This window comes from Pelobates fuscus, unplaced genomic scaffold, assembly GCF_036172605.1.
Source record: "Pelobates fuscus isolate aPelFus1 unplaced genomic scaffold, aPelFus1.pri scaffold_52, whole genome shotgun sequence".
Taxonomy (NCBI): domain Eukaryota; kingdom Metazoa; phylum Chordata; class Amphibia; order Anura; family Pelobatidae; genus Pelobates; species Pelobates fuscus.
In genome coordinates, this window is record NW_026961905.1 from 5,001 (window position 1) to 17,940 (window position 12,940).

Genomic DNA, 12,940 nt, shown 5'->3' on the forward strand with positions numbered 1-12,940 from the left:
GGAGATGGAGATGGAGATGGAGATGGAGATGGAGATGGAGATGGAGATGGAGATGGAGATGGAGATGGAGATGGGATGCTAGTGAGATGGAGATGGAGATGGAGATGGAGATGGAGATGGAGATGAGATGGAGATGGAGATGGAGATGGAGATGGAGATGGAGATGGAGATGGAGATGGAGATGGAGATGGAGATGGAGATGGCGCTGGAGATGGAGATGGAGATGGAGATGGAGATGGAGATGGAGATGGAGCATGGAGATGGAGATGGAGATGGAGATGGAGATGGAGATGGAGATGGAGATGGAGATGGAGATGGAGATGGAGCTGATCTGGAGATGAGATGGAGATGGAGATGGAGATGAGATGAGCTGGAGATGGATTCTCAGTGCTCTGGCGCATTCATGAGATGGAGATGGAGATGGAGATGGAGATGGAGATGGAGATGGAGATGGAGATGATGAGATGGAGATGGAGATGGAGCATGGAGATGCGATGAGATGGAGATGGAGATGGAGATGGAGATGGAGATGGAGATGATGAGATGGAGATGGAGATGGAGATGGAGATCGGAGATGGAGATGGAGATGGAGATGGACTGACATACATCGATTGCCTGTGCAGTCAGTCATGCTTCATCTTCTGGCCTTTGCAGCAGCAGCATGGGCTGTCACTACGACCTGTGCCATCCCACCTGCATTCCCTCAGGCTGTTAGTGAGGGAATAGAATCTAAACACATGGCCAACAGATTGCTGGCATTTGGTGTGGCACAGCATGATGTAGGGGGGCCATGGCACCACTGCTATTGAACTATATGAAAACTGGTCAACTGCTGTATTGTATATTTGTTATATCTAAATATTCACTGATTTTCATGCATGTTACATTGTCACAATAAACTACATTATTATAGTTGGTTTGTAATGTGTGAAATACAAATCCTCTAATAAAGTGTACTCCAGGGTCTATAAGCGTTAAAATAGTGAGTAGCTCTTAGCATTAAATTAAGGGAAACAGTGCCAATATATCAATTCGATAATGTTTATAATGTTAAGATCATCACCATATAAATATCCTCACATTGTCTAGTGGAAGGCAAGCTGGATCCCTGGTGGTTTAGTATTGTGTTCGGCACCAATATCAGATGCAGACCACTTTAACAGCTCTCGGTGCTCCATCAATGACCAAAAGCACTAGGGAGCTCTTAAGTAGCTGAAGGAGGTGCAGACCACAAATGCTCCCTCAATGAAGTGAGGGGGCTCAGCCAGGGAGGCCAAACAGGACCCCACCAGCCCATGTCCAAACCCTAGGTGAAAGTCTCAAGGTTAATACAGTTCTGGTGCGAAGAGTAGCCACAGTGGTCACACAAGGTATCTGCCAAACACAAACAAGATCAGATACTCCCTTTGAGTGGCAAGTCCACACGACCCACATACAATGAAGGATGAACTTTTAGTTCAAGTTCTGAACATATGGAGCGCTCAGAACATCTAGTACCTATGAGAAGTGTGAAGCCAGAAGCCACCAATACAATAATGAAAATAAGTAGGAAGTCACTTTATTTGCTTTTAATTAAGCAGTCCTGTCAACATGCATACAAATGGGTTGTTACATTGTTTTATTATAACTGCCCCTTATATTTAAGATACAGTATTTACACTAACCAAGCCAGGTAACTTCTTTCAACTGTACTTTGTTTTGCAAGAAGCCATTTGGACTAGGCAGCCAAGCTATAGCTACAGGGTCTGCAATGTCGTACAGGTGAGCAATAGGAGGTGCCAAGCTTGAGTTGTAAAGCCATTTGGTGAACACAAGGCATTGTAACTCAGAACATGGTGCTGCATATTCAGAAACTAGAACCTTCATCTTAGTGCAGGGATGAGAAAAAATTATACTATCATTTGGTCCACCCATGCTGTGTGCAATATATGCATTGAAAGACGGCTTCAACTGGAGAGTGTATATTAAACAGAAAGGTAAGGGAGTCATGGTAACTTGTGTGTCTCTAGGAGGACATCCAGCTCAGAGCTAAGCTCCCGTGAGTTTCCCCGGGGGCATAAAGCCAGCATCACCAAGCATCTTCAGGTTTTATCACCAGCTTTGTAATACTACCATGATAGAGAGGCAGTCGGAGCCAAGCTTCCAGTGGGAGTTGTAGTGCCCTGTAGATGAAGATATACATTTTGTCAGTACATGGAAGGCATAAGACAAGTTTGTACAATATGGGTCTTGAGAGGTTATTTTTAATGCTGTAAAGCAGGATTCCCCAAACTCTGGCCCCCCAGATGTTGCTCAACTACAACCAGGGCCAGGCAAACTGCAAGGTGTGCGGTTTCTGCTCCCCAGCTTAATGAGACTGCGGCCGGAATATGACGTCATATTCCAGCCGCGGAATCATTAAGTAGCGCGCGAGGGAGGGCGGGGGGGAGCAGAGAAAGCACAGCTCCCCCAGTGGCCGCCATCACAGCTCCCCCTGCGGCCACCAGCACAGACGGCTGTCTGCCCTGCACAACCCCCGGTCGCCCACAGGTAGTAGTAATGTGTGTCAGTGTGTCTGTCATTAGTGGGTTTTTTTATTCACTTTTCCCCACGCCATGCTGGTCTCCCCTCCACTGGCCCTGCCTCTATGGCTGAGATCATCAAGCTTGATGATCTCAGCCAATCCAATGCTTTGCCATAGGATTAGCTGCAAAAAGCTACACCAATCATCATCTCCTCATAGAGATGCATTGAATCACTGTATCTCTATGGGGAATGTTCAGTGCCTCCAGAGCGTGGAGGCCCTTAATGTAGAAACACAGGAAGCACCTCTAGTGACCATCTGAGTGATTGTCACTTTGAAGCAATGCAAACACTGCCTTCTCTCTGAAAGGTCAGTTTATACATTAAAAAGCCTGCAGGGACAGGCTATAGACACCAGTACCACTACAATAAGCTGTGTGCGCGCGCTTGCTAGTGAGTGAGCTTGTGTTTTTATGTCAATGAGATCATTTATATCAATTAGCTTGTCTGTCTGCATGCGAGTATGCTTACTGTATAATTCAACAGTTACTCTGAAAGGACCAATATTTTATATTAGAAAAGAATCTCGACATAACCTTACATGGCGCAATGATTTATGGAGCTGGCATAAATTTTTACAGGGCAGCTTTGTATCCCCAGCCGGCCCTGACTACAACTCTTATGATTCTATGAATTAAATGGTCTGAGAATCATGGGAGTTGTAGTTCAGCAACATCTGGAGGGCTGGAGTTTACGGAAGCCTGCTGTAAAGGCTGTCAGTTTAGTACATGCCATCCAATTACCACAAGATTTGAGAACATTTGGATGAAAACCTGTTAAATAAGCAGCACAGTTCATTATAGTAAAAATGGCACACAATTTTACAATACTGGATTCTCATTTCAATTGTGTATAGTTGTTCTGGGTTTAGTGTACTCCATTTACTTTGTTAAATAAGGGTGTTTAAAGAAAAACAAAAATGCAGGTTAGGAATAGAGGGCCTGGAAGATACCTGTGGTGACCACAGATGATTTAGAATGATAAGTGGAAGCAGTTTACCTGCATACAAAGTAGCGGATCGCATTATCATGGCAGACTATTATTTCATAACTGTCTTTTGTTTGTTCTGGATCTGCACGGAGGATGTACTTCCTGAATGCAGCCTCAATGCGTGGGCCATCTTTAAAATACTAAGATGGAGACAATGACCAGGGTTAAAAGCAGAAACAGAACGCACACCAGAAACGCTTTAAAATAGAGTCACCACTAGATATAGCTTACAGAAAGATCTGGTATCCACTTGGATTCCGCAGGAACTGGTCGGATTGGACGTCCTTCGTGAAGCAGACTGGAGCTGCACATTTTAATATCTATAAGAAGATTAACCAGGCTAGCGGTATTCCCGAGCGTGACTCGGGGTTAATTTTCGCTGCCAGAAGCGGTAACCCCGAGTCACGCTCGGGGTAGATAACAGAGCTGGCAGCGGAGTCTCCTTACCTTCTCCTTGCGATCCAGCGATGTCCCCGCGCTGTGATTGCCGGTGAGAGCCCCGGCGGATGCCTCCATCTGACTTCCTGGTTCCTTCTCTGTGAGCCGCAGAGGCTCATGGGGGCGGAACTGGGCGGGTAATTCAAATGTTTCAAGCATAAAAGTGACACACACACACACACACACACACACACATAAAGTTAGGTGATACAGTGAAATCCTGTCAGATTACATTGTATCACCTCAGATTTGACACAATATCACCTCAGATTTGAAATTTGATCATCCTACAATGCCCTGCCTGCCCTTTTTGCTGTAATTTCTGCCCATAAAATAAATTTTTTACCATGGCATCAAAGCGTCACTTTAGCATCTCCAAAGCGGGTTTGGATCAGATGAGTGACAGCGGCAGCGACACAGAGCCCCTCGCAGAATTGAGCGACTGTGATAGCGATTCGTGGCAAGATTCGTCATCCGACCGACAGTGACCAGAGAAGTGGCGACAGCGACGATTCTGCACCCGAGCTCAGTGATGTGCGCACTTGGTGCCTTATTGATTGCGGTATGGATGAGGTACCGCCGCCAAGATTTCCGTTTACTGGATCACCTGGGATGAAGGTAGACGTTGAGCACAATGATCCTTTGGCATACCTAAAATTATTTCTCACAGATGACGTCATTGAAAAGATTGTCACGGAGACAAATCGCTACAATGAGCAGCAATCAGCTACTCTGCATAGCAAGTTTTCCAGGAACAGAAAATGGAAACCAGTGACTAAAGAGGACATCTGGAAGTTTCTGGGGCTAATACTTCTTCAGGGGGTGGTGGGGAAACCCCTGCAGAAATGGTACTGGACTACCAATAAATGGCTGGCAACCCCATTTTTTGGCACCATCATGTCAGAGTACCGATTTTCCCTCATAATGAAGAATTTGCACTTCAACAACGAGGAATTTGACGAAGCCACACATCCAGCGCCAAAACTCAAGATCTGGGAAGTATACCAAATGATCCTAAAAAAATTCCAGCAGGCCTATGTGCCAGATAGAGACATCAGCATTGATGAAAGTCTGATGGCTTACAAGGGACGCCTCAGCTGGATTCAATACATCGCATCCAAGAGAGCACGGTTTGGAATAAAATCCTATATGCTCTGCGAGTCTGCCACTGGCTATATATGGAATTCCGTCATATACACCGGTAAAGGAACACAATTCAACCCCAGGTACAGTGGCTATGGGATGGCAACGTCAGTCCTTACACTGCTTGAGCCATTGCTGAATCAGGGGTATTGTGTGACAACGGACAACTTTTACACATCGCCTGAGCAGTACGAGTTTCTGATAAAACACAAGACTGATGGATATGGAACCGTTAGGGCCAACCGACGTGACCTGCCATCTATGTTTGCCAAGAAAAAACTGAAAACAGGAGAAATGGTTGCCTGGCAGAAAGGAAAGATGATGGCAATGCGTTGGCGTGACAAAAAAGACGTATGCCTAATGAGTACAGTGCATAACACCTCTACTGCCATGGTCCACACAAGAGGTGGGAAAGATGTCATGAAGCCACAACAACACCATGGGAGGAGTAGATAGAGCTGATCAGGCGATGACATTTTATCTGGCTATGCGGAAACAACAAAAAAAAAATATTACAAAAAAATCTTCAGGCATCTACTGGAACAATGCCTCTGGAATGCCTATATACTGCACAGAGGAAAGAGTGACAAGCCTCTTGTTCATTCTGACTTTATCTGGACGGTGGCGGAGCGGATTTTTGTGAACTACCAAACGGCATCAGTGGCCGTGAACAGATCTGGACGTCGTGCTGTTGACGTTGTCAACCCAGAACGCCTGACTGGTCGTCACTTTATGGATTACATCCCGCCAACCGCAAAAAAGGCAGCACCTACAAGGATGTGCGTAGTTTGCTGCTCAAAGCGAGATAGCAATGGAAAAAAAATCCGAAAGGAAACCAGATTCCATTGCCTTGATTGTGATGACGGTCTATGTGCAGTCCCATGTTTCAAAATTTACCACACCCAGGATGTTTACTGAATTTTCTTTGTTTGACAAATTTCATTATTTATTACATTATTGAATAAAATTATATTAGATTATAATTCATGATTTTATGTTTCGAACTTTATCACATCTGAGAGTACTTTTGGTCAGGTTTAAGAAAGTAATTACTGGCCTACAATACATAACACCAAATTTCCATGCAAAAAAATGGTACCGCTTTTGGTACAAAATTCCTGACATAATCATACCGCCAGGGAGGTTAAAGAAAGCCAAACCACCAACAAAACAGCTCAATAACGGTTATTCTGCAACTATTCAAAATATGCATAGGCAGCAAGAATTGGGATTTCAGAGGTCTACATGCAGCAGCCTAATCCCACATGTGCAATAGAGGGTCCAGTAAAACCTTTCCTTCCCCTGTACACATGGCTCACCTGGTAAATTCTGACTGATGATATCAGCAGTTTCTGTGGATCTGGTCAATGACGAATAAATAATGCAGCTAAAGTTATTCCCTTCACTTGCAAGAAGTGCCAGACGCTGTCCTGTTAGGCTGGCCTGTTCACGCCCTGTAGAAAGAAAGACAGCATGTAACTTGTTAAAGGAACTAGCAAGTACCATAACCACTACAGCTGTTCTGGTGCCTAGAATGCCTCACCCCCTCCATTCCTGCAGCTTACACTCACGCTCCTTCTCTGTAATGACCAGCTTTAGACGATAGGTGTGGATCATTCTGAAACGTGGTGCAAACAGGGTACAGTCACCAATACAATGTGCCAAAAACAAGACAGAACTGAAACTATGTTTCCAGCTTGGCTATGCCATTTCTATTCAAATTTTGCACTTAACAGAAATTATCCCATTATTTCAATGTAGCAGCTAGGATGTTACAAACCCCAATATAGGATGCTGAGCAATCACATTGCAATGTTGGTTTTAAAAACTCGACTTCTGAGTAGGTTACTAAAATGAACATTTAAAAAAAGTCATCTTAGGTTAAATAACCTGCAGTTATCCCTGGAACAGTTAAATGAACTGCATGTTGTATTTGTTATGGGATCAGGAGTGCCCAGAAACCAACCTATTGTAAGTAGTGCAACACACCACCTCTCTTCCAGGTAGGATTTTGTCACAGATCCTGTAACGACAGCCTTCTAGGGTAATGAAAGTCCAGGACACATCCAGCTCTGTTTTCAGATTTGGTCAAATATATATATATATATATATATATATATATATATATATATATATATATATATTTGTGTTCGGGGCACTCTCATATGATATAGAATAAGATGGTTGTAGCGATGTAGCTTTAGGAATAATCGGTTGAGGTGTGCTGAAACCGACGTATGCTGTAGGCCGGTAAAAAGTGGGCAAAAAGAGAAATATTAATGCAAAACATACAGGATCATAGTGCATTTGTTAACCATCAGGTAGACATTTTAATGAAAGCTTCCTAATTCCTGAACCGGCTGTGGTATGTAAGTCGCATAAGCCTATGATTCCGAGCGGCCCTGTGTCTTTAACATGTGCTGGGATATCTTGGCTATATAGTGCATGAACTTACCTGTGGTAAGGACAGTATTGTACAGTGACAGTAATGGTTCAGTGGTGCGTATGGTGGCGTGCCCAAGAACGTAACCAGTACCTTAAACCGGACACCCAGCATTGCTTGTAAGATAGTAGGTTATATGCACTGGTTCACACATCTGACTCGTCTTAGTTTTAGGAAGGGACCGGACATAGTGGTATTGTGTGTTTTAGAACAATAAGAGGTCAACAGGCACTCTTGTTTATGATGTTTGCAGCTGATAGTGAGTTATACCTTGAGAAAGCAGTTAAAGGCTAGATACGTAGCAGTTTTGATGACTGCATTGGTGCATGGTCGAGTGGTTCTGATACGGTTTCAACATTGTCTATGGCCAGTATTTAGTTGTAGCGGGAACGTCCGCTTGGCTACGTCTCCAAGTAAGGTATGGATGGGGTAGGAGGATAGGAACCTTTGTTGTTTGGGAAGGAGAAATACATATAGTGTTGAATGTCCGTGAGAAAGTTTAACCAGGTTGTGCGAGAATATTTAACTTAAGGTGGCAAAAGAAGTGAATGCCATAAATGGTGAAACCTCAAACCAGCTATCTAAGTCATGGTCCAACATGAAACGTATTGTATAAGTGGAAACCCTGTAGCAAGCGTGTTGAGTGCTGGTTGACAAGGCCAGTTTAGTCAGAGCCCGGCTATGTTGGCGAGGTTCATGTAATCCATGACCATAAATGACCCCCTGCCATGGCGGCTGTCACGTCAGCTGCCACAGTAGTTTACCATTACGTGTGGTTAGGTCTGCCGTGGCTTGGTTGTCTAGGGACAGCCCTTGATCATCATGCGGGAGTGTGGAAAAAGCAAAGTGGTCTGAGATGAAAGTGCAGCCTGCGGTATGATGCGCATTGCAAATTTTAAGGAACCTGGCAGGGATTGTAGTTACATGCGGTTGCGCGTACCAAGCAGGAGTTGGTAATTGGTGTTGTTGTGACTGTTCCCATTTCTCACGTGGTAACTTGTTGGCAAGGATGCCAAGTCATGTTGTATGCCCAGGAATGTAACGATAGTGTCTGGGTCTTCTGTGACCTTAGGGAATACTGGGACCCCCAAGTGTTCAGACATACTAATGGCTTCCTTGAAGCTTCTAGAGGGAAAGGCGTTCCTTTTGACCAACAAGAAATCATCTCGGCAGTGTATGACTGTGGGGCATCTGGATATGTTTAACCACAACCAACAAATAGTTCTACGAATATATTTAAGATTGTGGCTGCTCTTGACTCGAAAGTTAAGCAGGAGAAGAAATATATGACTGCTGCCCATAAGTGCCAGTGTAGGGTGGATGATGGCAGTCTGAAATGCGTTGTGATATCAGTTTTACTTAACCAGGCTTCCCCTGCTGCTTGAGTGATAGCTGTAATGGTATGAACAATAGTGGCATGCTGTAATGAAGACTCCTCAGAAGGGTATGAGGGAGTTGAGACTTGGGGTAGCCAAGGCGTGAGGTGCAGATAAGTCTATGATCAGTTACAGTGTGAGGGAAGATTCCCTGTGACAATCCCAATGGGATTGCGCCACGCGGTAAATGGTGTAGATCGGAGAGGCCCAGGTAGAAATCTTTCTGCCATTCTTGGGCCATAGTGTATTGCTAGCTGTTGGATGCTGCTGTGATGACTGCAAGTTAGGGCATTCTAGTTTTCCACAAAAGTACATGGCAATACCTGTCCGGAAGGCATTTAAAATTGGAGATTAGGAAATCAACTAAATGTCTGGAAGGGTGATGAGTTAGAAAGTACTGGAAATGCATAATGTTTACAGACGTGAAGTAATGTTCAGGGTACATTAATTGGGACACATGGTTTCCATGTGCCTGACGTATTGGGAACATACCTGCCACAGTCTGCATGCACTGAAACTACTTGTGTCAACATGGAAATTGTTGCAAATCTGGGATTTGCTAAAGAGAATGAGACGACCCAATTGTCTCTGGTAGTTCTGAGGTGCTAGAGCTTGGAGCCTGAAACGTGATCGTCCGCTGTGTTAGGACAAATTTGTCGTGTGGGACTAGCAACATCCTCTCCAAGTGAAAGAAGAAGATAGCCATTATTATATGAACCCACAGTGTGCTAGTACTGGTTTGCTAGCTAAAGCCGCATGGCGAAACAATTAATCCTTTGTTTTGTGACAGGTGAGGCCCTGCTAGTTGCCAAGTGGCTAGTGGCTATCTATGCAATGGCGCGAGGAAATTTTGTGGCCACCAACGTAATGGCAAGATGTTGGCCTCTCGGTGACTGTAACCATAAAAAAGGGGAGGGGAGTGACAGGTGAGGCCCTCTATATACCATGCAAGGCGGCTAGCTCACAAGTGGCCCGATGGGTGTTTGCCTCCGAGCGTTGAGGCAGGGTGTTGGCCTCGCGGGACCACTATACGACAGGCGTAGATGCCAAGAAAGGAGAATACCTATTGGAGACCTATAGTCCCTAATTGCCAGTACGCTAAGGATGTATCCAGGGGAAAACAGAAAATGTATGTAAATACCACATAAGCAGGTGTATATACCTGGTAGTATGATTAGATACCCTTACAGGTTGGAAAACAACTGTACCCGGAAACATGAGTGTAGTGAACCATGACTGGCTGCTGAATAACCTAATATGTGAAAGTACGTAACTGGAAGGACTTATATTTTACGCGTGCAACCATGCAAATATTCCGTAGGAGTCAGTATAAAAGCGAAAATGCTGTAGTTAGTTTGTTTGCTTATGAAGTGAAATAAAGTCTGAGAAGCCTGTAGTATACCGATTGACCAGTAGGGGTCAGCATATAGGCTCGTGGTTCATTGGTTTCTACATGAAATGCAATAATGTCTGAGAAGCCTGTAGTACACCGAAATGACCGATAGGGGTCAGTGTGTAGGTAAAAATGCAGTGGTTTATTGGTTTGTACATGAAAATGCAAAAACGTCTGAGAAGCCTGTAGTACATCGAATGACTGATAGGGGTCAATGTGTAGGCGAAAATGCAGTAGTTAGTTGGTTTGTACATGAAATGCAATAATGTCTGAGAAGCCTGTAGTACACCGAATGACAGGTAGGGGTCAGTGTGTAGGTGAAAATTTAGTGGTTTATACATGAAAATGCAAACATGTCTAAGAAGCCTGTAGGACACCAAAATGACCGATAGGGGTCAGTGTGTAGGTGAAAATGCAGTGGTTTATTGGTTTGTACATGAAATGCAATAATGTCTAAGAAGCCTGTAGTACACCCAAAGACCGGTAGGGGACAGTGTGTAGGAGAAAAATTGTATTTCGTTTGTAGTTTTAACCGCACAGATGATTATAACCCAACAGATTTTAAACAACAGATTTTACATGAACAGCTAGGTGAGTATTAGGTAATGAAATAACCGTGCAAAACAAAAGGAAACCGTAAAGTGCTGAACGCCGTGGGAACTAATCCTGGCGCGACAGGTGGGTCAACTTACGGTTTGAGAGTCCCTTAGGCACCAAGTGTGATGCTGACCGGAAAGAAAGCCACTGGATTAACGGAAAGCCCTGCAGCAGGATTCCTGGACACAGCTTGGAGTATGAGACCTCATGGAGCAGAGGTGAAATCAAAATGGCGTCTTGTATGACCTGGAAGTGCTATTCGTCTGACCCACAAAGGAAAGTAGGGAAAGGGGGGGGGGAGAGGGAGTCCCTTTTGTAGGTCTATAGCCCCTCCCACAACTTCAGGCCATGCCTTCCAATATATATATATATATATATATATATATATATATATATATATATATAAATAACACAAGTGTTTCAAAAAGTGAAAAATAAACAAAACAAAATTCCTTGCTCTTGCTTGAGCACTTACTATACACAGCAAATCCCTATCTGGAATTGGGTGGCTTTCCCACTTGCCAATTTACAAAATTTATACCTGCAAGACACCATTCCTCTGGCTTTTCCGCTCACCCTGCAGCATGCTGATCCCTTCTTTTTAAAAGCCTGCTAGCTAATTGATCAGATACAGGTGAGATGCAATTAGGCATAAGTGAAACTATTAAGCAAAATACAAGTTCTGGTCTGACTGTTACTTAGCAGTTGGTGCTATTGGAGCACTGGCCCATCCTGTTCTCCAAGTGCTCCATCCCAGGGACCCATACCGTGGTTTGCAGAGTACCAGTAATGCATCTTGCAAACCTAACATCTCTCCCTGGGACATTTAACTCTCAAACCTAAGGCTGCTGTTCAGTAAATCAGGCCGAATATATATGCCATCAACTACCACACCACATTTCCTCTCACAGTAGTCAGACATTTTAGAACAGTTTGAATTACCTGGGGTCCACCAGATATAGGTGGACATAGAAAACCAGAATCATCACCACTCTTTCCCACAGCCACAGAGGCAAAAACTGCAAAAGCAGAGCCACCAAAAGCAATCACAGCTCTACGGAGAAACATGTTACCAAGAAATCAATCCCAGAATAATGCTAAAGCCACCACTGAGCCTGGAATTTATAGGTAGCGACTAGTTCAAACTTCCCACCCAGTTGTAGGCACTGTAATGTTACTGCAATTATGTAATTGTAGGGGACACATGGTGCAGATTGTTATAGCTAATAGGGGGCAGGAGATTCAAATCAATAGGAATGTGCTCTGTGTACTGCGCAAGCAGGGTAACGTGACCGTGGAATGTATCAAGAAATGATCAGAAATTCTCAGATCTCCTAGCCTGCAAAGGAAAGTGATAAAAGGCAACAAAGCTCAGTTTGTTTTAAAATCTCATTATTTGTAATCAAATCAAAATATCATACAGTTGTTAATATATGTATTCTTGAAAAGATGTGTACAAATAATGTTCTTTTTCCCTTCATGTATGAGTATGTATGAGCCTGGATGAGTTGCATGGGTTCCCAACCCAGTCGTCAAGTACCCCTTAACAGTCCAAGATTTAGGGATTATCCATTTGTGTCTAAGGTGTTTTTAGAAAGAAAAAAAAAACACTTTAGGCACAACAGGGTAGTTCCTAAATCCTGGCCTGGTAGGGTGTACTTGAGGACTGGGTTGGGAACCCTTGAGTTAGAGCATTGAGAGCAGGCTTCCCCAAACTCCGGCCCTCGAGATATTGCTGAACTTCATGATTCATGATTATTCATGATTCTATGAATGAAATAGATAGGCTGAGAATCATGGGGGTTGTAATTCAGCAACATTTGGAGGGCCGGAGTTTGGGGAAGCTTCATTAAGAGGATCAAAACAAGCTTTGCTTAAAGGGACACTATAGGCACCCAGTCCACTTCAGCTCATTTAAAGGGACACTCCAGGCACCCAGACCACTTCTGCCCATTGGAGTGGTCTGGGTTCCAACTCCCACTACCCTTAACTCTGCAA

At 44.0% G+C, this 12,940-nt stretch overlaps 1 pseudogene; it reads right to left on the bottom strand.

The window, feature by feature from the left end:
* Window positions 1-1,609: 1,609 nt before the first annotated feature.
* On the bottom strand, window positions 1,610-11,946 carry LOC134584868 (serine/threonine-protein phosphatase PGAM5, mitochondrial-like; annotated as a pseudogene).
* Between the last annotated feature and the right edge of the window lie 994 nt (window positions 11,947-12,940).